Source organism: Zonotrichia leucophrys, chromosome 4, assembly GCF_028769735.1.
Source record: "Zonotrichia leucophrys gambelii isolate GWCS_2022_RI chromosome 4, RI_Zleu_2.0, whole genome shotgun sequence".
Taxonomy (NCBI): Eukaryota; Metazoa; Chordata; class Aves; order Passeriformes; family Passerellidae; genus Zonotrichia; species Zonotrichia leucophrys.
The window spans coordinates 14,695,039-14,720,092 of NC_088173.1; the positions used below are offsets into that span (position 1 = coordinate 14,695,039).

The window sequence follows — 25,054 nt, forward strand, 5'->3', positions numbered from 1 at the left end:
TCATATTTGTTCAGTAGCAGCTATTTCAGCTGTAATATTAAAATGAACCTGTACAAATAATGTTTATTCCATAAAGCCAGAGTGAACTAAAAGATGAGGAACACTTACAGCCTGTTATGAATAAACATTTTGTAATTTTATTACTTCTGATCTGCATAAGATCAGAAATATTTTATGCAATGCTTCAGTTGCAATGTTCTGTTACTGTTAACATGCACACTTGAACTAAAAGACAAATGTAATTAGTCCAATCTGCAAACTTAAAAAATTGACTGAATGCAATTAGTACATCTTGCAAGAAACACATAAATAACTATAATTTAGATTTAAATTACTATCCTCATAACAGATGCATACACCTATCTTTTCTTAGAATTGTTTACAATTGTTTACAATTTTCAGAGGTTTCTCATATATGTTTTTTAAATTTGGCCTTTTTAAACTTATTTTTCTCACAATATTGAGGAAGCATTTTTTTTCCTGGACTTTAAATGTTTTTGCATCACACTCAGCAGTAGTGTGTGACCATAGCCTAGTGGTTAAGAATTAAACAGTGGTGAAGCTGAGACCAAAAGGTGCACAGACAGGATGTGCAAATATTTCACTAGCTATTGAAACGAGCACAACCCTTGCTCCTTTTAAAAGGGAAAAAACAGCATTGGCATGTATTTCAATAACTGTGCAAGCAATATCCAGTAGGTATGCACCCTGTCATCTGAAACTAGCCTTCTGAGTTTTGATTTCAAATGCTAAAGCTTTTCCTCCAAATAATCCAGGAGACATGCATTGTAACAGCACCTAGTGATGCACAAAGACACTGTCTGTGCCTCATACCTGTCACTTCAGACTGTCTGTGAAGCCCAATACCCCAGTAAGGAACACCATTTAATATAAGTGGTTTTAGGATTTTTGGAGTGTGTTGCGTTTTTTAGCTTAAAAAAACAACAACAACAAACAGCACAGCATTTTTTTTCTAACTTCTCTGTCAAGCTTCAGTCAGGCCACAGAATGGGTACCGGAGTCGCCTGACCCTGTACTCAAACTCCTGGAACCTGCAACACTTGTTTCCTAACAAATCACCTCTGGAGATGGAGCAGGCTTCCTATCAATCACTAACAAGTTAATTCCACATAATAAGGCAGGTTCGCATGCAGACTGATACATTGTGAAATGCTGTATCTAAAATTGATTAGAATAGCACTCAAAATGAATGCAGCCCTCCAAACCACTTCTTTGCTCAGAAACATTAATCTCACTTATAAGGAGAGCTTCATAATGGTAATGCTTGGTATGAAAAAAGTATGAAATAAATCAGGTTTTATAAGACACAGCAATTAATCAGTTTTAGAACTAAGGAAAGGCTGTTAAAGCAGCACATTTTCACAATAGTAACTTCTTTAAAGCCTCTGTTACTTTTAAAAAATTAAACATTTAGGGCTCTCTTTTAATTGTTCACTTGACAGTGTGAACCCCAACCCTAACTGGGTCTCTGAAATGTTTTCTACAAGCTAAAACTCTGCAAATAATACTACTCTGTTCGAAAGATAAAAGCTTCATTTTAAGACACTCTTCAGTCTAAGAAGAATCACAGGTATCCTGAAAGGACTTATTTAACTAGTTAGCCTGGGGTAAAAAATTTATTTAATCAAATCAAGGATTTTCTAATAAACACTCTAAAATTATTTCTGATAATTTTTTCTGCCCTTCATACTGCACAAACTTGCAGGTGATAGTCACCTTATCCCTACATTTACTAAAACAGTAAACCTAACAGGTTTACATGTATGCATTTAATAGAATGTATTTTCTACAGTGAAGTTATTCTTAAGAGACAATTATACTATATAGATATATTAATCTTATTAACAATCTCTAATACGTAGTACCAGTATAGCTCGAATCAGCGTCTAAATCTCACACAAGTGCAACTTACTCGCATAACATATTGGAAAAAAAAATAAAAATTAAGATTTCTCTAAAATAATTTTTCTCTATAAGAATTTTATAGTTTCTCTCACTCACTGACAGAGAAATGAGTTTTATATAATAGAAACAGAGCATTAAGTATAAACATAAGAGTGGTTCTGACCTGAAGCCTTAGCATCTCTGGTCTTTTATGTCTGTACTGCACAATGCCCCTTCACAAACAGCACCTGATCCTCCAAGTTGCTGGGCACTCTCAGCTTTTATTGGGCCTAATCCAAAACTGATGCAAGTTAGTGGGAGTTTTTGCATCAATCTTCAGGGGTGTCAGTCTGCACAACGCTCACTGATTTTAACCAAAGGTAAAGGTTCTGAGAATCTCACTGAGCCAAGACTGTTAATTGTTAAGGCTAGGAAACGACAAAAAATACTTCCAGGTTATTATTTCATTTTCTAATATTTTATGGGGCTTCTATAAGACAGATGTTTACTACAGCAGCCATTATGTGCTCATTTGTAATTTAAATCTAGTTTCTATTAATATATCCTTTTCTTCTCTTTTTTCATTTAAACAGAGAATAATTACTCCCAGCTCTAAGAGATTTGACTGAAGTACCAGTCTTAACCTGCTAACTGGATTATGAATGTTATTTGGGATTGTTTTTCTTCAAAACATATTAAACAAAAGAATCTCAGTGGGGTCAAGTATTTCTCATACTAAACAGAATCTTTTATCTCAGTGTTCACTCCACTGAGCCCCTTTCCATTTTTAATCAGATGTAGGCATCTAATATTTCTGTACTGTTGACTTTTTTCCCTCCCCTAATTTACTAGACCATTGTAAGTAACCCAGCAAAATCATAGTAGCAAAGCTTCAGAATTGTAAGCTAAAATTTTTCCAAAATTTAAGTGATACAATTTTCATGTATATTCACACAGGGGCCCTTCTTCCAAACTACTCTTGTATTATATAAAAGTACATTTTGTGAATTTTTTTCCCTGCATACAATATTAAACTAATCTCCTAGATGTGAATGCAGTAATAATTCTGAATAGCACTTGGATTATTTTAGAAGGGAAGAGCAGTGGTATTTTTCAGAGAGTGTCTTCAAGTGTTTTACAATTAACTTTTCTCTAAGACCATAGGTGAACAACATTTATACTTCAATTTATTCTTTACTAGACAGAATTTTAGGATCCACACAGCCATAGAATATCACTACAACTCTTCAGTGGTATGAAGCAAAATACTTTGCCTGAGGAAGTAAATATAAAATGCAGGGTAACAGACAAATAAGCATTGAACTAAGGCTTAGCTTAAGAGACACATGATATTGAGAAAGCAGAAAAATTAAACTGCCAGAGTTTACCTACAATAATATTTAAATCTAACTATTTAAAGGAGGCTACACCTACATGATACCTTATGGAAACTGCTCCTATTAAAAAACGTTTAACAGTCTGTGAGCACATCAAGATGGGAGTTTGGGTATGTTCTCTTTTTACATTACTTTGTTTAAAAGCATCTTTAAAACATAAAAGTTTTAAGTCCACAGAACAGTGGATGTGCTTCCTACGTACACATGAAGAAAAACCCCACCGGACACCAGCAGTGTTTGGAATTTCGCGGGGGAGACCACCCCTTTCTCTCCCCAAACCACAGTGACACACAATTTCTTTGGTCTCTATGTGTTTTCGCTGCACGGTAACACGATTTTCACTACAGTTTCCTGACTAGACCGTTAGAGATGCGAGGCTCAGAACCGCCGTCCTTCGGCAGGCGAGCAGGCAGAGCCCCGGCGGCAGCCCTGGAGCACAGACCACCCGGCAGCCGTCACCGCCCGCCGCCGCTCGAACAACGCGCCGGGAGCGCCCCGCGCCCGCACAGCCGAGCGAACAAACACCAAGTTCCGAACCCTCCAGAAACTTGCTCGGACGAGCTTTCGCGCCTCCGCCCGCGCCGCTACGCTCACCGGACGGGAGTGCGGACACTTCCGTCTATCTTCCAAAAGTGAGGATGCCGACTTGGGAAAGCACCGAAACTGCTGCGGTGCCCAGTCCCGCCGCCGCCGGGAGCGCGCTCAGCCCCCCGGGAGCGCGCACAGCAGCGGCCCCAGACCCCGCTCCGAGGCCGCCGAGGCCGCGCAGCGCCGCTGCCAGACCCAGACCCCTCCCACCCTCCCGCTCAGTTTTCCGCCCGGCACCGCGGAGTTTCCACGTTAAGTTGCGTCCCCGGCCCCATCCTGCTGCTCCCCTGCGCCCGCGTAGCCCTACCTGGGGCCGCGCTCCGGCCGCAGCCCCGCGTCCCGGGACGACCCGCGACTCCCGCCCACCGCCCGGCGAAAGTCCCGCCGCCAACGGTGCCACCGTGGGGGAGGCGGGGAACGGAGGGCCGCGAAAACCTCCGCCGGCCCCCGCGCACCGGCCCCAGCCCGCTCCGGTGCGGGCGGAGGGCAGCGGCCCCGGCTCCCCACTGCCGGCCGGACAGCCGCGGAGCGCAGCGCGCCACTTACCGCGGGCACGCCGCGAGCCTCGCCGCCTCCGCGCCCCGGCAGCAGCGCGGGGGAGAGCGGCGCACGCCGGCACTTTGTCAGGCCGGGCGGGCGGGAGCGGAGGGCGGGCGGGAGCGAGGGGAGGGCCGGGGGCCGGGCGGGGGGAGGGCCACGAGTTGCTGCCCGCGCCCCGCGCCGCGGGAGCTTACGCGTCCCGCGGAGCTCACTTTCCCCGCCTCCTCCCCCGCCGGGCGGGCAGGGAGTTTGGCCCCTCTTCTTACGGGAGGGGAGGGCGAAGGTACGCGCACAGAGACGTGCCGGGGGGAGGAGCGCGGGGAGGAGCCGCCGCCGCCAGCACCAGCACCTACTTTCGCCGTAACGCGGGGGACCCGGCCGAGGGCCCCGGTGCTTCCCTGCGCCGCCCCGGGCCGGGACACGACCCACCGGGCTGCGGACCCTCAGCCTGCTGTCCCCCCGTCCCCGCCGCTCGCATGGAGTGCCGCGGCGCGGCTCCCACGCTGAGCCTAATCAGCGCATCCACGACGCCGGCGGTGATTTAGGGGTCATCCGCGAGCAGCACTTCAGGCTGATGAATGGCTCTTGGCCGCTGTCTGCCCTGATGAGGGTGTCTGCGTGCTCCTGATTGCAAACACTAATGAACTTACACGGCTCCGCTGCGCGTTCCCTCCACCCGGCAGGGCACGAAGCATCCCTCCGCTGCATTTTGTTTTCCGCGGGGACCTATTTACTTTTATCAGGGGAGGGAAAGAATTTGGGGAAATAATCCGCATCTCCCCCGCTGCACCGCAGCGCGCCCGGCCGAGCAGAGCCGGCGCCGCGGGCAGCCGCCCGCCGAGGCTCCGGGGCGCTGCCGGCAGCCCGGGCGCGGCGGGGCCGCCCGGCAAGGCCGGAGGGTGCCGGCGGCGCTCCCCGGCCCGGCAGCCCGCCCCTCGCTCGGGTACCGCAGCCCCCCCGCCCGGCCTTCCCGCCGCACCCCGGCAATTTTCGGAGTTGGGCGGGAGCCGGGTGCCGAGTGACCTGATTACAGCTTAAACATCTGCTTTTAAAGCCATTTCTCCGCGGTGTACAAAGGCGCTTCTGCTTATTTTTCTCCCTGACTCCTCAGCAACCTCTCGGCTCAAAGTAGTAGCTGTAACTTTTCGCACACTGAGATGTTACCTACCTACCTATCTAGGACCGCTCTCTTTTTACGCCTTTATCCTTCCCTTTTAAACTCAAAGGCGTTTCACACACGAGATGCGAAACACCCGGAGAAGTTAGACAGATGAGCAGCTTTGAACGTTTAGCTGGCTACCCGCTGCAGTACTTTGATTTTCCTAACTTTATCCACCACATCTCTGACTCTGTAATGAAAGATGCACGACTTTGTTATCTTAAAGGTTCCCAAGGAAAATTCCCGTATTCCTCTGTCCTGAAATAACTGGAAATACCTCCTAACCATGGAAACGTTACTGCAGATGTAACCAGCGGGCATTGCGAGGGAGCCAGCTGGACTATAATCAGTCCAGCAGCTTTCTCTCACATGCCCGTGTTTTACTCCAGTGTTTTTCTTTGCACTTGTACTTTGCTGGGCTCGACCCGAGAGACAAGGTGCCTGGGCATATAAACTGATTCGACAGTGCTGAGGTCAGCATGTGGGAATTACAGCAGGTACCACACACACAGAGCCAGCATCACACAGCACCGTTACACAGCAAGTGCAATACAAAACCACAAATGTTTCAAGCATTTTTAAGTCAACAGTCAGTGTGTAATTCATTATATGAGCACACACAAAGGAAGAGAAAAAAAGTGTTTTAAAATGGCAATGACGCGTCTCCGTCCCCAGAAAAGTTTTATTAAAAGTAACTACTTTTAAATAGAGGTTTGCCAAAGTATTTTAAAGATACAACAACTAAACCAATGGATTTAAATGAATACTCTCTACTGACTTCATGGGTGGCTCTGAAGTGGTGGCATTTCATTTCAAAAAGTAGGAGCCACAGAGACCTCGAGAGAGAGTTCTGTGCAGGTAAGTGCACAGACAATACAGGCAGAATTGGAATCATCATGACCTTGTCTTTCAAATAAAATATACTACAAAGAGTTTAGCTCTTACAAGAAAGCACTCAAAGTGTGAAAATGTGAATTGCACAAAATTCATTGTTACAAAACGCCTATAGCTAGGCACACAGGAACAATCAACCCTGAACTTACACCAAATACTGCAATTGTTGTTACATGTTACACAAAATAGTATTTCTGCTAAACCACAAGCCAGTCTTGTAGACTCAGGGTTTTACTTACAATTTTTTTCTTTTGGCTTACAGTGCTAACACAATATTTAAAGTTATATTTTGCAAATGCAAATTTAAAGCACTGTATTTTGCACTACTACTTCATCCATTTTCAATACCTTTGCTAAATCCATTAACATTTTGAACTTTTTACTGCCCTCAAATACATTAAGATGCTGCTTTATTATAAATAGAAAGGTAACATCGTACCTTCCTTGTGCAAAACCTACTGAATAGACAACAAAAGTCAACTACTTATTGATACACATTTGAAGTTCTTGAGCAAGAACAAGTTATTTTGGCACTCTTAACTTGGACATCACTGAAGCAGCATTACCAGGCTTACTTTAATTTAATTACATTTCAGCCCTTAGAGTTTAAGTTAATTTGAAAAGTGTGCAGGCACATCTGAGTTAGAGCTTTGTAGGAAACTATCTTCTTAATGTCAACTATTAAATGTGATTAAACTCTCTAAAATCACAGAGCAGCTATTCCTTACTCATTTGGATTTTTTAGATTTCCAGTAAGCTCACTATTTCAGCACTGAAAGAACAAAAGGGTATGCGTTCCTCATCGACTTAGAGATATTTTTTTTTCAGACGGGACTATCAGTAAATCTTTTTGGACGGTAGGTGCTACTGAGAGGAAAGAGCAGGACGTCCTGTGATGCGAGACATGCCGTCTCCTGCACTAATCTACCAGTAACTCCAAAAGACGACACACATTCAAGACATTATCACGTTCTTTGCAAACTCCCTAAATTGTTCTTAACGTGTCCTTCCGTACTTGAACAGTAACTCGGGCTTTGCCAGGCTTTTCGGCACTTTCTGGTTCCAGGGCGCCACGCTCTTTGGGATATTCGCACGGCTGAAAAAAACCCCAGATCTCAAGATCTCTGCATTGTTAACGGTCTGGATCTACAGTTCATAGAGGAAGAAATTGTTTCTAACCATCCATTTTCCTTCGTGGTAAGAGTCAAGATGCGTTTTACTGCAGCTAGGTAGGGATTGCCTCTACGTAACGGAAACAACTGGCAGCATTGTCCTGTGTCAGGATACTTCATAATCACAACTCTAATTTAAAAAAAAAAAAAGTTCTCCTTTCGACTCAGTCTTGCTGGCTGGTCATCAAATGGAAACAACTGTCCCCATTAGTTGGCGCGGGCAGCTCCGCGGCTGCCGCTCCTGTGCAAGCCCCGCGAAGGGACGGAGTCGGCAGCCGCTCGAGCGGCCGCTCTCGAGCAGTCGGCGGAGCCGCCTCGCTTCCCCCCCGGCTGCCGGGCGGGACGGCCGAGCCCGCGCAGCCTCCGCGCCGCGCCCAGCGCGGACCGCGGCGGGGCCGGGTCAGAAGGTGACGAACCCGCCGTGACCGCGCTCCGCCCTAAGCCCCGGAGAGAACCGCACCTCTCCTCGCTGGGAACCGGGAAACTTTGGGAAGAAGGGGCCAGGGGAAGGCGCAGTGCGCGGGGGCGCAGTGACGGAGCGCAGCGGCTGCGGAGGCGCGGAGCTGCGCGGGGCTCGCTCCGCGCCGAGGGCTGCGCTGCTGCCTCGCCCGCCTCACCGCCAGCAGCACATCGAGAGGCACCTTTTCCCCGAGTATCGAGTTGCGGTAAAATTGTAAAACAAATATTCTAATCTGATCACTGACAAAGCCATAAAATTAAATAGCTGTCTGCAGAGGGAAATATGTCTTAATTACCTTAATTAAAGCAAGATAGGGCCTTACACACGTTCATTTTGAAGCCACTAAATGTACTGATTATCATACAAATCAACCTTTAAATGGGGGTCATGCTTTTCCACTACATTAGTTTGTGTTCCACTGCATAAAATAAAGCTATATGGGAAGCTGACCTCTGGTGAAAATGATGCACTTCAGCTGCACAAAACTGCTGACCCTCTTCATTGGGTCCTCAGGAAAGAACCTGAAGGAGTTTGCATACGATTTGGAATACAAAAATGCCTTTCATATTGTGTTAACACTGCATTAGGAACTACTGCCTGAGCTAAACTTATGGCCCTAAACCAAAGCCCATAATCATTTTAATCACCTTGTATTCATAAGTAGGAGCCATCACAAAATGCCGTTATTGCCATCATTGTGTGAGTTACTACACAAGGCCGTGAAAAATGTAAGATTTGTGTTTGCTGGTATAACACTTTCCCAGCCACTATAGATAGGTGCAACTATCCATATTTTCCTTTAACAGGAGGAATGCAGAATATTTATAGCAATTTGGAAGTCAACATACAGACCTTATATGTTTATGTAATTAAGTCACATTCAGAATTTATGATATTTACAAGAAAGAAGAGGCCTTGTTTTATCTAAGCTTCATAGTCATTATTAACATTTTTGTTTTCCTTTCTAGCTAAAAGACATATTTAAAAAAATAACAAGAAATTCCACCAGAAAAACGTTCAGATTTAGGAAATGTGCAGAAAAGATGATTTAAAGAAAAGCACATTGCACGAGGAAAAAAGAAACTAAAAGTGCTTTTCTGTTGTCTGGTTCTTTTCTTTTTCTCCTGTGCCATGTACTCCTTCTAGCAGAAGACATCACTAATAAATGCAGTCTGGGAAAATACCTTTCTAACCAAAAGCTCTAATAGCAATCTGCTATTTTATTATCATAATTTGGATGTTAATTGCTCTGATGTGCTGAAACAGAGATTTTATTAAAATACTACCAGTTAAAAAAAAATCTTAGGCTGTTAGTAGTAAAATATGTTGTATTCAAGATGACTGCTTTCATTCCTGGAAGACAAGAGTTCAGGCAGTGGAGTGGTAACAATCTGTGTTTGTTCCTGTCTGCTCAGGAGAACTGTTTCTAATTGATCTGGCATGGAATTTAGTTGGAAATGTGTATGTTGCAACCTAAGCACAGTCCCTGTATGCTTTGTAAAGTGATCACCATATGGGCCTTATTTGAAACATTTGAAGGTTTTAGCTATTAACCTTGTTTAAATTGTGCTGTAAATTCAACTCTCTGAGCTGAAAAATATACGTAACTGTGTGTATATCTATTGATATATAAATCTATATGTGTCTACATGAATACAGACATATACACATATATGCATAAATACACATCTACATCTATAGCCATACATATACAAACTGATCATTTTAGGTATCATGAACATGTGTCAGTTATTTGCATGTTATTACTTATTAATAAAGGTACTAGTTACATACTTAGAAATTCTGTTGCGTGGAAATATTGTTCTGATACAGACGTGGCTGATGTTACAGAGTCATTTTCTGTAGATGCCATTTTAATATTTGGGAGTATTTTTGCATTCATTTTTTTGTGAAAAAGATATGCTCAGATCTATTTTGGCACATCAGAATATTTTTTAACCACCATTCTGATGTCACAGAGATTTAATTAGGAAAGCCCAGATAAATAACAGGAAAACTCAAGTTCTTTCACAGAAGACTCTCAGGAGACAATGGGTAACTGTGATTCTTTCAGTTACAGGGCCAATCATCATATTTTAACCCTCACAAATCTTAATAGTTATTTCTTCTTGTGAATGTAAAATGAATGGCTAGGCTTTGTTGCAGGTAACAGTACTAAGTTATGAATGCTGATGGCCTTCTTGTACAGCCTTAAATTACATTGAAAAAGATACAGTTTCTTTAATTAAAAAAGCTGCACTGAACTAATCCCTCTAGCTGAAAAAAGAAAAGTTTTAAGCAATCTCTTTCTGCTCTGGGAGAGAAAAGCAGACAATACCATAACAGATCAGAAACATAAGCTATAGTGTGCAGCCAGGAGCACAGCAGGGAACTGAATACTGCTCCGACTGTGTCATTTTTTAATCCCCCATCCCAGTTTTCCCCGTCTGACCTCATGCTGAGATGAAGTTATCACAGAAGACAGCTTTACTCTTACCAATGAATCCAACCCTGGATCTGTATTATCCTCAGCAGATCAAAACACCGCTTTCATCAAATAGCATTATCTGCATAAAAGGCATGCAATTGCCTGATAATTTCACCCAAACTATGCTATTCATTTAAAGGACAAGAAGAGAAATGTAATTCATTCCTTTTTTCCCCCCTGGAAAAGCTAACTTATACTTCACTCATGGGAACTTTTCTTTTTTTAACATGAGATCCCAAGAAGAGGTCCATTAAAAGTTTCCCTCTGGTTTACAATTAATTGTTAGAGAACCCCTGTGCCATATGAGTGACACAAGTGTAGTTATGCAGAAAACTGGCAGAGAAAATTCACAAAGCTTGCTGTAGCCATGATACTGATTCCATTAGCCATGGTCCTGCTAACCCTAATAATCAAATCATATATGGCATAATTGTAGCAGCCTACAAATAAATAGTAGCTGAAGGTGTTTACAGGACTTTCCTACAAATGGAAATTTGAAGTCTAATAATTTTGCCCTAGCTCAGAAAGGCTGCACCACAAGATCCTGAAATATCTTCACTAATGTATGTGTTGTTTATAAAAAACATGTACATATATTAAAAACTCATGCTGGTGCCTTGTCTTCCAGAAAGGAAAGCACATAATACTATGGCTCATTGGTTTTATTGATACACACAAAACATTAAAATCATGACAGAGGTGGGGCAGAGTGCTCCAAGTGAGTGTTGTTACATCTTTTGTATTTGGACTATTGCACGTACTCTGCTTGTGAAACTATTCTTGCTATTTGTCTGCTTGTAAAGGACTCATGCATATCTCTTCCACAATAAAAAAACCCCTCAAACCTAAAAATAATGTATTCTTTTTAATGTTTTTGTTTTCTAATACTTCTCTGAAAGAGTAAAGACACTTTTGTGTTGGAGTCTTGTGTTTCCTAGTTTGTTGAGAAGAGGCTTTATTGTTTCTTGAATAGCAGTGTTTATGTTCAGCACCAGAAATAAACACTGATTTGTATCTGGCAGAGGGAATTTTCCCTTTCTTTTTCTAATAGTACAAAGCCCTTGGCATGTCATGGGACTGCTAATACTAAACTGAGTACTTGTTGTGGCCCAAATATTGCCTACTCCATACAATGACAAGTTACTTTTCTTTGGGAGCACTGGACAGGTACTGTCCTCTATTCAGAGGATAATTTTTTTTCCCCCAGCATGTCTTTGATACTTTTTAAAACAGGAGTTCTTTGAAGTGGCTCAGAGGTTTGGAATCACAGGAGTTGCCTCAGAAGAGCTGGATTATTGAGCCTTACACAGGCACATCACACATTTACCATGGGGCTACAACCTCTCTGTGTACACACAGACCCTATGGAACTTTATACTATAAAAAAGTACTAGTTAAGTTCACAACTTTCTGGGTCTTTTCAGCTTCAAGACCGAACCCTTTTTTCCTCTTGATTTCACAAAACCTTTGGATGTTTCAGTGTTTCTTTATAAAATTTAAAAATATAAACATATATATGCACTTTCCCTGCCAAGTGTTATCTTACTTTTAATGGAAACAATTCCTTATTATAACTTATGGAGGATTCTGATGCAGGAACTCTGTATCTGAAAGCTTGTGTCCTTTTTCCAATTGTATGAGCTAATCAGAGAAAATAGCTGTGGTTTTCTTTTTTTGCATAACCGCTTCTCATATATTCTCAGAACATCTCATGATGGCAACATAAACGGTCTACTACTACTACTACTACTACTACTATTATTATTATTATTATTATCATTATTATTATTATTATTGATTAATGCATGCAAGTACACTTGGGTTTCGATCTGTGTTCATCAGCATTATTTCCTATTTGAACATTATTTGTAGATTTTATCATATATTTCTATGGCAATGGCATGTTACTTCTTATTGAAAGATTTTTTTAAAAAAAATTGTGTGGTTGAAATGGCTTATACCCCTAGGCATTCAAAACAAGGTTCTTGTGGGAAAGAAAAGAGAATGGCTGAAAATGCTGACTTCCAGTGTTGATATGGTACTATGCTATACATGTTGGCATAATCACCTGTAGTGCCCCACAGTCTGTTAGCAACTCTGGTGTCTTCCCTTTGTGAAAAGCAGGGCAATGTGATGATGGAGGAACTTCGGAAAAGGAGGAGTGCTGGTCAGAGAGCAAGATGTAAGGTGCCCTTGCTCCAGGCTTCATGGCTCCTTCTTACCTACAATTTTGTGGAGCAAGGGCACAGATAAAGGGTAGGTCAGCTCTAGAACCACAGCCCTGTCCAGGTACCACGTGTGAAGGCGGCAGAGTATGGTAACTCCTAATTTACTAGGTAGAGATCTTGCTTCAATCCTTCCCTCTGTTGCCAGACCAGTGATATTATGGCAGCTGTAACCAAGAGCTCTGTTAATATGGCACGTTAACTGCATCACAGCCTATCAGCCTTACCTTTTAAAAAGTTACCAGAAATATAATGCACAAAGCCAATCCTTCCAAGAGAGATTTCCTTTTAGGAAAACCAAGGAAGTGACACAGAAAAGCACTGATAAATACAGACTGCAACAAAAACTTTGGCACAGATGTCAATATTGATGTCCTTGTACCAACTTTGCTAGACCAGAAGTCAATTTTTAAAAATTATGCTATATAAGGATGTAAAATTATCCTCATTCTGGATTTCCAAATCTTTTTTGTTCAGCTGTGTTTATTTTTATGGCTTCAGAAAAGTTCATAATACATTAAAAATACAGTTTTGTTTTGCTTGTATGTTTTAAAAACAGAAATAAATAGAATTGAATTTATAGAGTTCTTAAAACACTAGAAACTAAATATGGAAACTCCAAATGTCTTCAGTAATTAAAAAATTAAACAATAATTGTCTACAATATAATTCTGATTTAAAATAGCAGTTCAGAACAGAATTGTCTTCAGCCACCTAAGTGATATAAACCCGGATTCCACAATATTCATCTCAGATTCAGAACATGACTTCCATATACACAAATATCACAGTTTGAGTAGGTCACAGTAGTCTTTTACGTATTTCACCTCAGCATTAGAGAACTACCAACAGCTGATACAGTCTTGAGTCTGATACAAATTTTGACTTCCGTAATCCCTCCCATCACATGCTTTCAACCTTCTGTTTGTGTTTTCTTTCAGTTGTCTGTTACACACAACCTCTATTAGCTGAGGTGATGTTAAAACACTCACAGCTTCTGGATGTATATATTCTTTATTTTAAAAGAAATATATGTATGTATGAGTTCCCTTTTTTCCAGAATTTAAAAATAGAAGAATGAAGTAGAATGCAGGATGACAACAGAAACCACAATTTTGCTTTCTCTAGCTTCATATTTGCAGCTCTCAGTTCCTATCATAGCAGTGCAATATTTGTGCTGTTGATTTCATGGCAGTGTAATTGCATGGACCATGTCTGATTCTATATTACTTCTCCTGAATTATATTGGACCAACACCACATCCACAATAGTGCATTCATCAAAGCTTTCAATAGAAGACAAAATGGCAGGATCTTTTAAAAGTCAAAATTGTCATCAGACCACTGAACACCTAAGATGTGTTGATGATATCACAGCAAGTCCTTGAATTCAGACAAAAGGGTAGAACCTTAGAAAACCTAAATCCCAGTTCAGCACTAATGCCAATCCTAACATTTGCCAACTCAGAGAAAAGCTATACCAAAATTCTGTGAACAGGACTTGCAACAAGGCAAAATGGAAAAGGAAATAGTTCTAAGTAGCTCCATTTCACAACACAAATCTTCTTGGAAGCTTTCTAAAGCACACAGCTATAGTTCCTCTTTCTTAAATATTCAGTACTTGTAGAAAACTAGTGAAACCCTTTGCATATGCGCATTATAAAAATGCAGCTTTTCTGTTCTTACACCAGTCATAAAGAAATGGAAAATTATAAAGAAGCAGCAGAAGAAATCTACAGCTCATGTGCTGGCAACACTTGAGCTCTGCATTTATATTTTTCAATTATAAAATAAATAGTGCTCAAAATAATCTCAGAACAATAGACATGTAGTTTCTGTCAGAAAGAATCATATAATGGAAATTAAAAAAAAATAGATAAAACCACCTATTGATTCAGTTTTCATGGGGCTTATGACTTTCTTGAGTATAGCTGCAAAGGCTGTGTTTGTACAGCCTGCCACTTTGGCCATTTTGGGTACTGTGGTAACAGCACTTTCTTCCTCTGGCAGCCTCTTCTCTAGTACCAAACTTAAGCTACTCATCTTCATTTTAAGAATCTTCCAACTGCCCTTTTCCATCCTGCCAGTCACTGCTTTCTTCCTGTCAAGAGCTCAACACCCATGTCAACCTGGCATATGATACCAGTAGCTGTTGCCAACTCCTAAAATTTGAAATGCATCTCTCTGCTTTCCCCCCCACCCCCATGATTCCTCTCATACTTGGGAGAAATTGTTCTTAGGGATTTTCTTTCCCAGGGTAAGCTCAAAAAGCTTGGACAGTATTTGTGATTGTGCTGACCAGTACTCCTTGTGCTGCTGTGCTGCCATTAGCTGCACTGCCTTGTTGCTTTTGTTTAATGCTTAGATAGTAAAGTTCCCTGGAAGCAGGAAAAGTCTTTTTCCATTTATGCTACATCTAATGCAGCGTGTCTGAGAGCTCTCACAGTCTGAGTGCTCATCGAAGCCATGGCAATACAAATAAGTAACAACACTGTCAATAATCAAATTCACACACCACTTCCTTTGGTAATTTGATAATAGGTTCTGTGTCTCTGCTGATAATATTCCTCATTTTTCTGCTTTCTATATGTGTAAGGACCACTTTGGCTTCAGGAAGTGCATCTGGGATGTGTTAATTCACATGTAAATTCCAAGCTATTTTGACACATATACTTAGCACACCCTAAAATAAGATGCTATATGCAAAGAGCAATGAGATTTCTATAGCCACCAATAATCAACCAATGACATTAATAACCAAGGCTCTGCCCATGTAACTGCAACCCTGTATCCTGCTTTTAGATAAAAGGATTGTCTAATGATCAAATACTTGGCTTTTGTAGAGGCCAATCTTATTTAGAGGAAAGGTAGTTAATCACTATTTAGTTTTATTCCCTACAATCAATAGATTTTGCCAGATCTTCCTTACTACATGCCACCAGAATTATGCACAAAATAAAAAGGAGTTGGACTTTGATGATCCTTGTGAGTTCCTTCCCACTCAGGGCATTCTATAATTCTATGGAAACATTACCAGTTCTGTCACAGGCAGTACTGTGCTACTGTGGACATGATGTTTTAGTGTTTTACATAGAAAAGCAACCTACTGGGGCCCAGAATTCCAGCTCTAGAATTGTTTGAATAGCATGGAAATTTTGTGTGCCTAATTTGAAAGCCACAAGTAGGCCTGAGACAAAAAGCAGTGCTGCACAGCAGTGGCAATGTTTCTAGAAAATACCTAGCCCAGCAGAACCCCCTGGGAACAGAGGGCTTGAGCTACTCACCCCTAACCACATGAAAACCTTTAGCAGATGCAAACTGATTGCTGTGTTCTTCAGGTGACATGTCACGTTCCCTAACCAGGCGATCACCTTTTGCCTTGCAATCCATCACAAACATACAGTAATGCTTTTCAACTTCAGGGGAAAAGATTCTAAGGAAAACCAATCTGGCACAAACTGGTGCTTCATTTTTGTAGCACAGTCACTCTATGCATGAGGCAATTGTTTAATGAAATCATGTAACACCACCACAGAAATAATATTTCACAGGCACCACAGTTTGCTGTTGCTTACTTGTAGAATATAGTTTTTCAAATTTTAAAATTAATTTATTTTATGCTTATAACTTATGAGCAAAAAACCATAAAATGGAAAACTTATTTGATGGATAAACATTAGCTCTCACAGCAAGGACTAAGAAATGTTAGACTTTGGTCAACAAATCTTTATCAACAAAGAAATTTACATGATGGTAGACTAATGAAAAGAACCATCTCTCTATTCTCTTTCTATTCAGTCTCAGCTGTCAGTTTCTTTTAAATGTTTGGCTTTGGAATATGTTACAATAAAATAAATACAAAATTTTAATTTGAAATACCATTCTTAGAAAAAAAATAAACAAATCTGAAAGTAAAATGCTAACCAAAGTTAAACAATCAAATTTAAGGATATGACTTTTCATTTTTGACTTGGGGAAAAAAAAAGTTTGCATTAGCAAACGGATTCACACTCTCTTTCCCTGGTAACATTAAACCTCTCCATTATTCTGTTTCAGTTCTACTTGAAACAGTACTCTTCTCTCTTTACTTTTTCTGTTTGGACATCAGACTAAATCAGTGATCACTCATTCAGATTCCCTGAGGACATTCACTAGGTCTCCCCAAGTACATCCCCTCCAGTTCACACATGTCAGACACAAATCCACATTACTTAAGCTCTGGACTTTTTTCCACAGCTTTGTCCACCTCAAATTCCTCTTAATGTTCTCTCATACTTCCAATACTTTCTCTTCAGTTTTACACTTTAATTGACCACAGGAGATGTGTGGGCATTGGCTCACTAAAATATGACTGTGCTGGGACCAGCAGACAGACTACAGTTGAAAAAGAAATCTCTTTTTATTTTAAATTCCACTGCTCATCATCAAGTGTCCTTTCAGAAACTAGAAAGAATGTCTGAGATGAAATTTTTTCAATTTTTCAAGTAAGAAATACTTAGTTCAGACAGTATCTTCAGAAACCTCACCTTCCAAAGAAGACATTTCCTTCCCAGCAGGGGACATTATCCAGTCCTTAGCGCCACTGTACCTCTTCACTGCTGCTGGTTGTCAGCTGGTTAGGTTTGCATTAAAGGAATTTTCTACAGTGTACCAGTAGCAGTGAAGTGATTCAATTTAACCTTGGCTCTTTGGGTAGCCCTTGTGGCATCATTCTAACCCATTTAATTCAAAATAATCAGAAAATGAGGGGAAGATTTTCTTGGACCATTTTATCCTTCACTTAACGACAGAGGAGTGACCAAAAATCTTTCTCTGCTGCACTAACTCTGAATGTTGCAAAATGGGAGGAGGTGGCTAGTAGAAAGTAGGTTTAATTTTTAAATATAATTCTCAAGAAAAGGAAAATAAACATTTTAGGAAAACAGTAAAATTATTGAAATGTTGTATTCAAAACCAGTTGGTTTTAAACCTTTTTAGGCCATTTTCTCATTCAGCTCTGCCAGACATTTATTACTGAGCTGATAGATTTGAGACTGCTTAGTTTGGTGCATCTTACACATTTTCTAAAAGATGCTTTGTAACTTAGCTCACCACAGGATAAAATAAGTTACTCTTTTGAATATTTCATGTATAATCTCTCACTATTCTGACACAATACCCCTAGCTATGTTTCTACCAGTGGTAGAAAATAAAAAATAGAATCATATACATTCTATATAATTGTGAAAATGTCTAGAGGAAGACCTGAATGAACAAGAGGAAAAGTATCAGCAGTGCTTACAATCCTGAAAACAATGTATCTAAACACATGTTCAAAATGCCATGCTCTTCTCTCTGCTTTTTATTCTCCTGATCCTCCTTCCTAGTTTTGCTTGGCCAGATTGTTCCCTCACCTGTGCTTGTCAAAGGAGAAAAATGGAAGTTTTATTATGGGGCTTTTTTTGATTAGCTCTGCTAACTCATGAGTCTGAGCACAATCATTGGTGAAATTAGAGGAAACATTCCTTGTCATAACCAACATGCTGCTGATTTTCCTACTAGATTGAACACTGCTTAAATTTGGCCTCCTCCCACTTATGTCTGAATGTTCACATTATTTGTAGTATAGCTTATAGTAAAACAAATAGATACCAGGATAACAAGCATGAATCTTAATATTTAATTTTTAAAAAAAAAACCTCAAAAGACAACCCCAAACCAAACCCTTCCTAAGCAGGAAAAAAATAATCTAGAATAAATAAATTAATGAATGAACCAATTCAGCCTAAGAGAAAACCAGTAAAAGTTAGCTGAGAATTTCAAACACTTATGTTAGAATAAAATAGCATGGCTTTACTAATCTCACTTTGTACCAATAACTAGTTACTTCACTTGTACTAGCAGCAGCTTTAGAAAATACTTAATAACAACCTATCCAAAAGTTATGCTGTGGAAAGAAGCAGTTTTTAATCTTACCTTACCATGGGTCCATTAACTATTTTTCCTACCTCAAAACATTTTTCCTAAGTTTATGGGAAGGAATTAGTCACCTTTCTTTGTTGCCATTATATAGAAATGTCAGTTACAGCTGCATGCCTTTCCATCAATGCATTAATAACTCATGTTTGTGTATTTTTACAGTATATATTACCATTTTATAATGAAATGTTAAATATTTTACTGGTATTTGTATTTTACTGTGATTTGTACTGAGTACTGAGCACTTGAAGTGTTTCTATTCACTAGAATATTTTATTTAAATGAATTTTTAAAATCACCCATTGCTTAAAAACAGTATTGCTATTTTGTATACTTATTGTCTTCCTTTCATTACTGTGACCAACATTTAGTCTGTTATAGTGTAGTATCATGTATAGTGTAGGACTTAAATCTACTTTTTATTTTGTAAATGAAGAACAGGTTCCAGACCTCTCTTTGCTGGAAATCATCTCCATTCTAACTATTATCAGTTGGTGAATTTCTCCCTTACAGAACAACCACTTTGATAGTAACTTCTCAACAACATTATTGCATTCTTTTCTCCAGCGCACTTTGCTACATCTGTTCTTACCTGGATATCTTAAAATCTACCTACTACCCATTATTAAAACTGAAAAAACAAAGAAAAATTATACACCCAAGAAAGTCTTACTGAATAATTTCTCTTGACATGTGTGAATTTTTAAAATCTGAAATTAGCTGCTAACTGCAATGATACTGTTGTACTTCACACTGCACAGAACACAGGATGCTTGTTTCCATGCTCATAGCTAAAATATGGAGTGTGCCTCCTCGGCTCCTCTTACTGCCAACACAGCTACAATCACCCATCAGGCAGGATTTCAGCACTTAGAAACTTAAAAGGCCAGAAGCCATGCAAACATATATTGCAAATGCCGTGCTTTGGTATTAGCAAAACTCAAGATCTACTTACAATTTTCCCCCTCTAATTGTTCAATGTACTTGTTATTATATATGATTTTTGTTTAGCAAAATTGGTCGAATTTCTCACAACTTGGGTAATGAAAATTAATAAAGCGTTGTGCTTGCACATTCTTTGCAGCCAACATTAGGATTTCATCAATAAAACATGATTATGAACAAGAGTATTTAGTGGTCCAAAAAACACAATGACAATATTTTGTTAATTTTTCCTTACACTTGCCTTTTTGTGAAATCCCCTACTAATAATACTATCAACATTTGTCCTAATATAAATATATATTTTTAAACCCTGCATAAATCAATCATAAATCATTAAAAATGATCAAATTTATTCTAATACTTTCACTAGACAATATGTGCTTATATTTTGTACAAACGTGCAGTTTCTTCTCACTGTCAGCATCCTCTGCCAACACTGGCATTTCCCACAGAGAAGACCAATTAATGTCCACTGTCATTATTGTATTGTACAACTACTTAATCATCTTCCAGCCCAGAGATTCTCTATAATTTCTTCTCACCCTTCCCTTCCATGGCAGTTAACTCTGATGAAATTCTCATTTAGTATTGAAAAGAGGACTTAAGAAATTGTAGCCTAAACCCAGTACTCTCAGCATAAGATCTCACACAATACTCATCACTACATTCTTTAATCCAGTTCTGGGTCAAAGTGCTGCCAGATTTTTGTTGCAGATTTTTATTTTAAAAGATTACAGATTTTGTTGATCAAATCCAATCACTAATTCATCCAATACTATTCTCAAAGGCAAAACTCTATGTAAGAGTATAGATATGGTTTTGAAGATGTGCTCATATTTCATAGGACAAGCAGAGGCAATACTTTAAAAACAGATGCCCCCAAAATCAAGAGATAGTGTTCATTCAAATCTATGATTTAAAGTTAAATCCTGTCATCTGACTTCAAAGGCTGAAAGACTTTGCAGTTACCAAGGTGGATGTTTGTGTAATTGTGGTGCAGGTTATAGAGATTCCAGAGATTTACACCAAAGCACAGACACACCACGTGCAGTCAGATTGGTGTGAAAAAATGCATTGGCTTTCTGTTGTTAAGACTGATAGCAAACCTTTCTTTTGACACAACTTGTAAAATACCTTCCAGAGAAGTTCCTCAGATAACATATTTTAACAACTCAATCTGAAGCTATAAAGACATGGTTTTTGAAACATCCATACTGAGATAAAATCTATAGGTTTTTTTCTTTCCCCCGGGCAAATGGTCCTGCTTACTGCTGTTACTTTGATCTGGTGCTGACTACAAGATACAAAACATTATTGTTGGTTCCGGATTAATTAACCTGGAACAGATTACCAACTGTTTAGTGCTGACATGCAACTAAAACAGCATAATCTGTGTTAAAAACCTACTTTGTAGATGTAATAATAAAGATTGGTAATAGAAATGATAATGTAAAAAAATATCTAGTAAGAAAAACTGTAGGTCATGCCTGAGAAACAAATTACTCATTGATCATGTCCACTTACTGAAAGATCCAGTTTTGTAATTTCTGAGTTCTGAAATAATGCTTTATTTATATTTTCCCAATTGTTTGTACCTTGATTTGAAAGTGTCCTGGTGATAGATATTGAGAAACAAACTCCTCAGTCAGGAAACTCCTCAGAAGCAGCAGGAAAAAAGATGTACTTTTGTGGAATCATTGTCCCTGAAAAGAATGGATTGGTATCCAATGATGGCAGAGCTAAGGGATTCTCTGCATACCCTGACTTCCAAAAGTTCATTTTTATTATCACAAAATAACTTCATAGTGAAGCTGGAATTTTTTGTACTAACACTCAAGGACTAGGAAGAAATGGGCACTATGTTCCAGCACAGTTAGCTGTTTCAGAAGGGATGAACTGCCTTCTGTGATTGCTGCCTCTGTAAAAGCTACAGAAGTTGTTCACACAACTAGATTGAAGCTGATGAATTATGAGTAGATGTACGTAAAATAGGACGTGAAGTTAGAGACAGCCACCCTCAATAACTGGCCTGACATAACACAGGGAATCTGAGAAGCAGAGCCAAAATCTGGAGTCACTGCTCCCTACCAACCACATTGTAACTGCACATACTACTGCTCCAAAGACAAAATCAAAATACCTCAAGTTTAAGACATGCAATGATTGCCATTGTGATGGAATTACCAAATCAAAGATGGTCATAAGTTCCTTATCACTTAAACTTCTGAAAAGAGAGCTCACTAATATATTCCATGAATATTTTGGGAGTTATTCTTAGGTTTTTTTTAATAATTACAACCTTAAAAAATACCACATCAGTATAAAGCAGTTCTGGAAGTTGCAAGTGACTTTAAATACATTGTTAACAAATAATAAAAATAATATAAACAACTCTTGTGAGCTTTCTTTTTAACCCTTTGCTTACTCTTTTTGTTTCATAATCCAAGTATTAAAAATTAAAATATTGATCCAAAATGCGGTTTGCTGCAGAATAATATATTTATGAACAAATATATTTTTGTGATACTACTGCACTAGACTTGCAAGTCTGTGGGACTGCACAAAAAGGAATTTTGTCCATTTCTCAATGGCTTAGCAGGTAATGTGCTGCAGTGAGGTTTCCTGTTATGCACATTTAATTGCTTATATCAATACCCTGTAAGACTTTTTCTGGAAGTGTGAAGTATAACAAACAAGCCAAACTGAACTACATTTACCAAATGAAGCTACAATTGCCAAAAGAAACCCCCCTACATTTTGTGATACACTGTCCTTTCATTGCACTTGTTTGTATATCCATTAATTCACAGATTCAATAATTTGAGATTGTGCTTCCACTTATTAGTGAGAAATAGTCAAGTTGAACAGCATAATTACTTACTTCTCTGTCACTTCTGAAGTAATACTTACTGCTTTAGACAGAGCTAAATTTTGTGTTTCCTACCAGTTGCATTTATAGTAACCTATCTCTGTCATCAAAGGATGGAGATATCTATATCTACATAATCTATAATTATTATTTTTTCAACAATTATTTGCAAAGTTGATGCAGAATTTCTGCCCAAATGTCTACAACTATGTAATGAATATAACTATTAATTTTTCTCAATATACAAAAAAAAGGTCTTGGAATATAGGTCAAACCAAGGAGTCTCACTGTTTAGGAGAACACATGCCCCCCTTCCCCCCAAACCCTATGATGATATTATAGTTTTATTTCCTATAGTGGTCCTTTCTTTATGTTTTATTTAAAATGCTAATGGAGTGTATCTGCAATTCAGATAATTTATCCTTAAATCACTGTTCTCCAGAATAATGCACTGTGAGCACTGTAATACACAGGCAAGTCCTCTTAAAGAACATGCATCAATTCTCTTCCCTTATGAAGCACACTGCAAATGCCCTCTAACAGGGCACAGCAGCATTACATAAATCATCTTATATGAAAAATTAACATGACATCAAATATTTATAAATATTAATGTGTATGTTAATATAACCAAAGCTGTAACAAACAATCATAACCTTGCCAAGTTTCTTAGGACAGGCGCCGCTGATAATGATATCCATTATCTCTGGGAGAACGCGCAATTATGAAAGTATACATGGGATGCTATATTGTTATCTGCTTTTAAGTTCATCCATTAAACACTCCACCTCACACTGGATGTTAACCCTCCCCTTAGCTCTTTGTCAGGTACTATTTTCTGTGTGTTTACACATCCATGTGAATGAAAGATGAACAACTCTTAAATGTTTACGATTTCTCTGCTTCATTAACACATGCATCTAATTTCATATCACACATTCCTTTGCTCTACGGCAATTACAGTTTAGAATGTCTGATATGCACCTAGCTACCTATCTGTCTGTCTTTCCATTTATCCCTCTGTCCTGTGCATAACATAGCTCTCACAGGAATTTGCAGACTCCTTTGGTTTCTCTTTTAACATCCTGCATTTATGCTATTATAATTAAAGGTCTGCCAGTATTTCCAGTGGAAATTTTAATTTTTCTGGTTTAAAAATCATCCATAAAAATTAGGTTCATATCTAAACATAAAAAAGTAGAATACATTTCCTTGCAATAAATTTGATCAGTTGCTAGGAATTTCAAGTGCTTTTTATTATCTTTGCTTATCTACCATTGCAGTGAGAGGAAATAAAATTTTGAGCTAACACCACAAAATTAACCATGTTTCTCCAAGAGACAAGACTGAAGGTTTTGCAGCTGTGCTTAGCACACATGAAAAAGAGATGATGTCCCAGAAAAATTCTTTAACATTTTAAGATTCACACCCGAGGGTAAGTGATGCTGATTACCATTTGCGATGAAGTCTTCATCTGAACTGAACAATGAGTTGGGCTTCTTTTTTAATATATGGATTCAAATACATATGAAGACTTCCTATTAATTACTTTTCAAAGATCATAAAAAATACAGATTCAGTAAAACAGTCACTGGAATACTATACACTGTAAATATCCTTTATCATACCAGACAAAATCAAAATAAGCATCTTCACATAAGAACATTCTCTTCCTTACAATTATTTCCAGTACTATTATCAAGTGTGAATATAGAAAAGCCCATTTTAGAATTGTTTGAGAAAACAGGCTTTTAAAAACAGGGTTAACAGCTAGATTATTACTATCTTTATTTCACTGAGGAACCAATCAAAGTACAGAGCAGGCAGAAGACTCACTCAAACTGGGGGACAAAGGGTGCCTAGCTCAGGCAGGCACAGCTGGAAGCATGGACTGCAGCGGGACCAAGTCCAGTGCTGCTGACACACAAACCCCATGTCCCCCCAGAGTGGTTACTTTTAAAGGCTCATCTAGGAAATGCACATAACTTGTGCATGGTAGCTGAATATCAGTCTAATGATTCAGCTTAGATTAGCAATATTTTTAAAATCTGGAAATGTCTGGGTTTGAGTCATTCACCCAGGAGAGCCAGCAGCTCCTAAGAGAGGAAGTGAAAGGTGCTCGCTTTATAAGAACTCCCTTGATTTGGTAGTTCTTAAAGTTTAAGTAGTTCAGTAGTTCAGTCACTTAAAGTATGTTCTCAGTTACACAGTGGTCATTCTGAAATGCAAAAAAAAAACAAAAAAAACAACCAATCACAAAAAACAAAACCAAGAAGGACTTTAACATTTTTTGTGAGGAAGCAAAATAAAATAAAAATACACATGTTTTAATGAAAACATGGTCTGGGGAATTTTGCCATTTTTAAATAAGAATTTAGACTGTTCTAATAATTATTTTCAATTCCCTTTTTTATCAGATTGCCCACGTCAAAGTAGGGAAAACAATCCTTTCTAT

The 25,054-nt window shown here is 39.2% G+C and overlaps 1 protein-coding gene across 36 annotated transcripts in view; it reads right to left on the reverse strand.

Annotated features, from left to right (window-relative positions):
- The window catches only part of TENM3 (teneurin transmembrane protein 3), a 1,296,489-nt gene that overhangs the window by 412,389 nt on the left and 859,046 nt on the right, over nt 1-25,054 (reverse strand). For 2 of the 36 annotated variants that reach the window (XM_064710602.1, XM_064710598.1), the window contains exon 1: nt 4,437-4,631. The exons of 31 other annotated variants lie outside the window; for them this stretch is intronic. The gene's annotated coding sequence lies outside the window, so the exon portion shown is untranslated. Of the gene's footprint in view, nt 1-4,436; nt 4,632-5,080; nt 5,110-25,054 lie in introns of those variants that run through there. 3 more of the 36 variants (XM_064710600.1, XM_064710597.1, XM_064710596.1) reach the window with 3 other exon arrangements.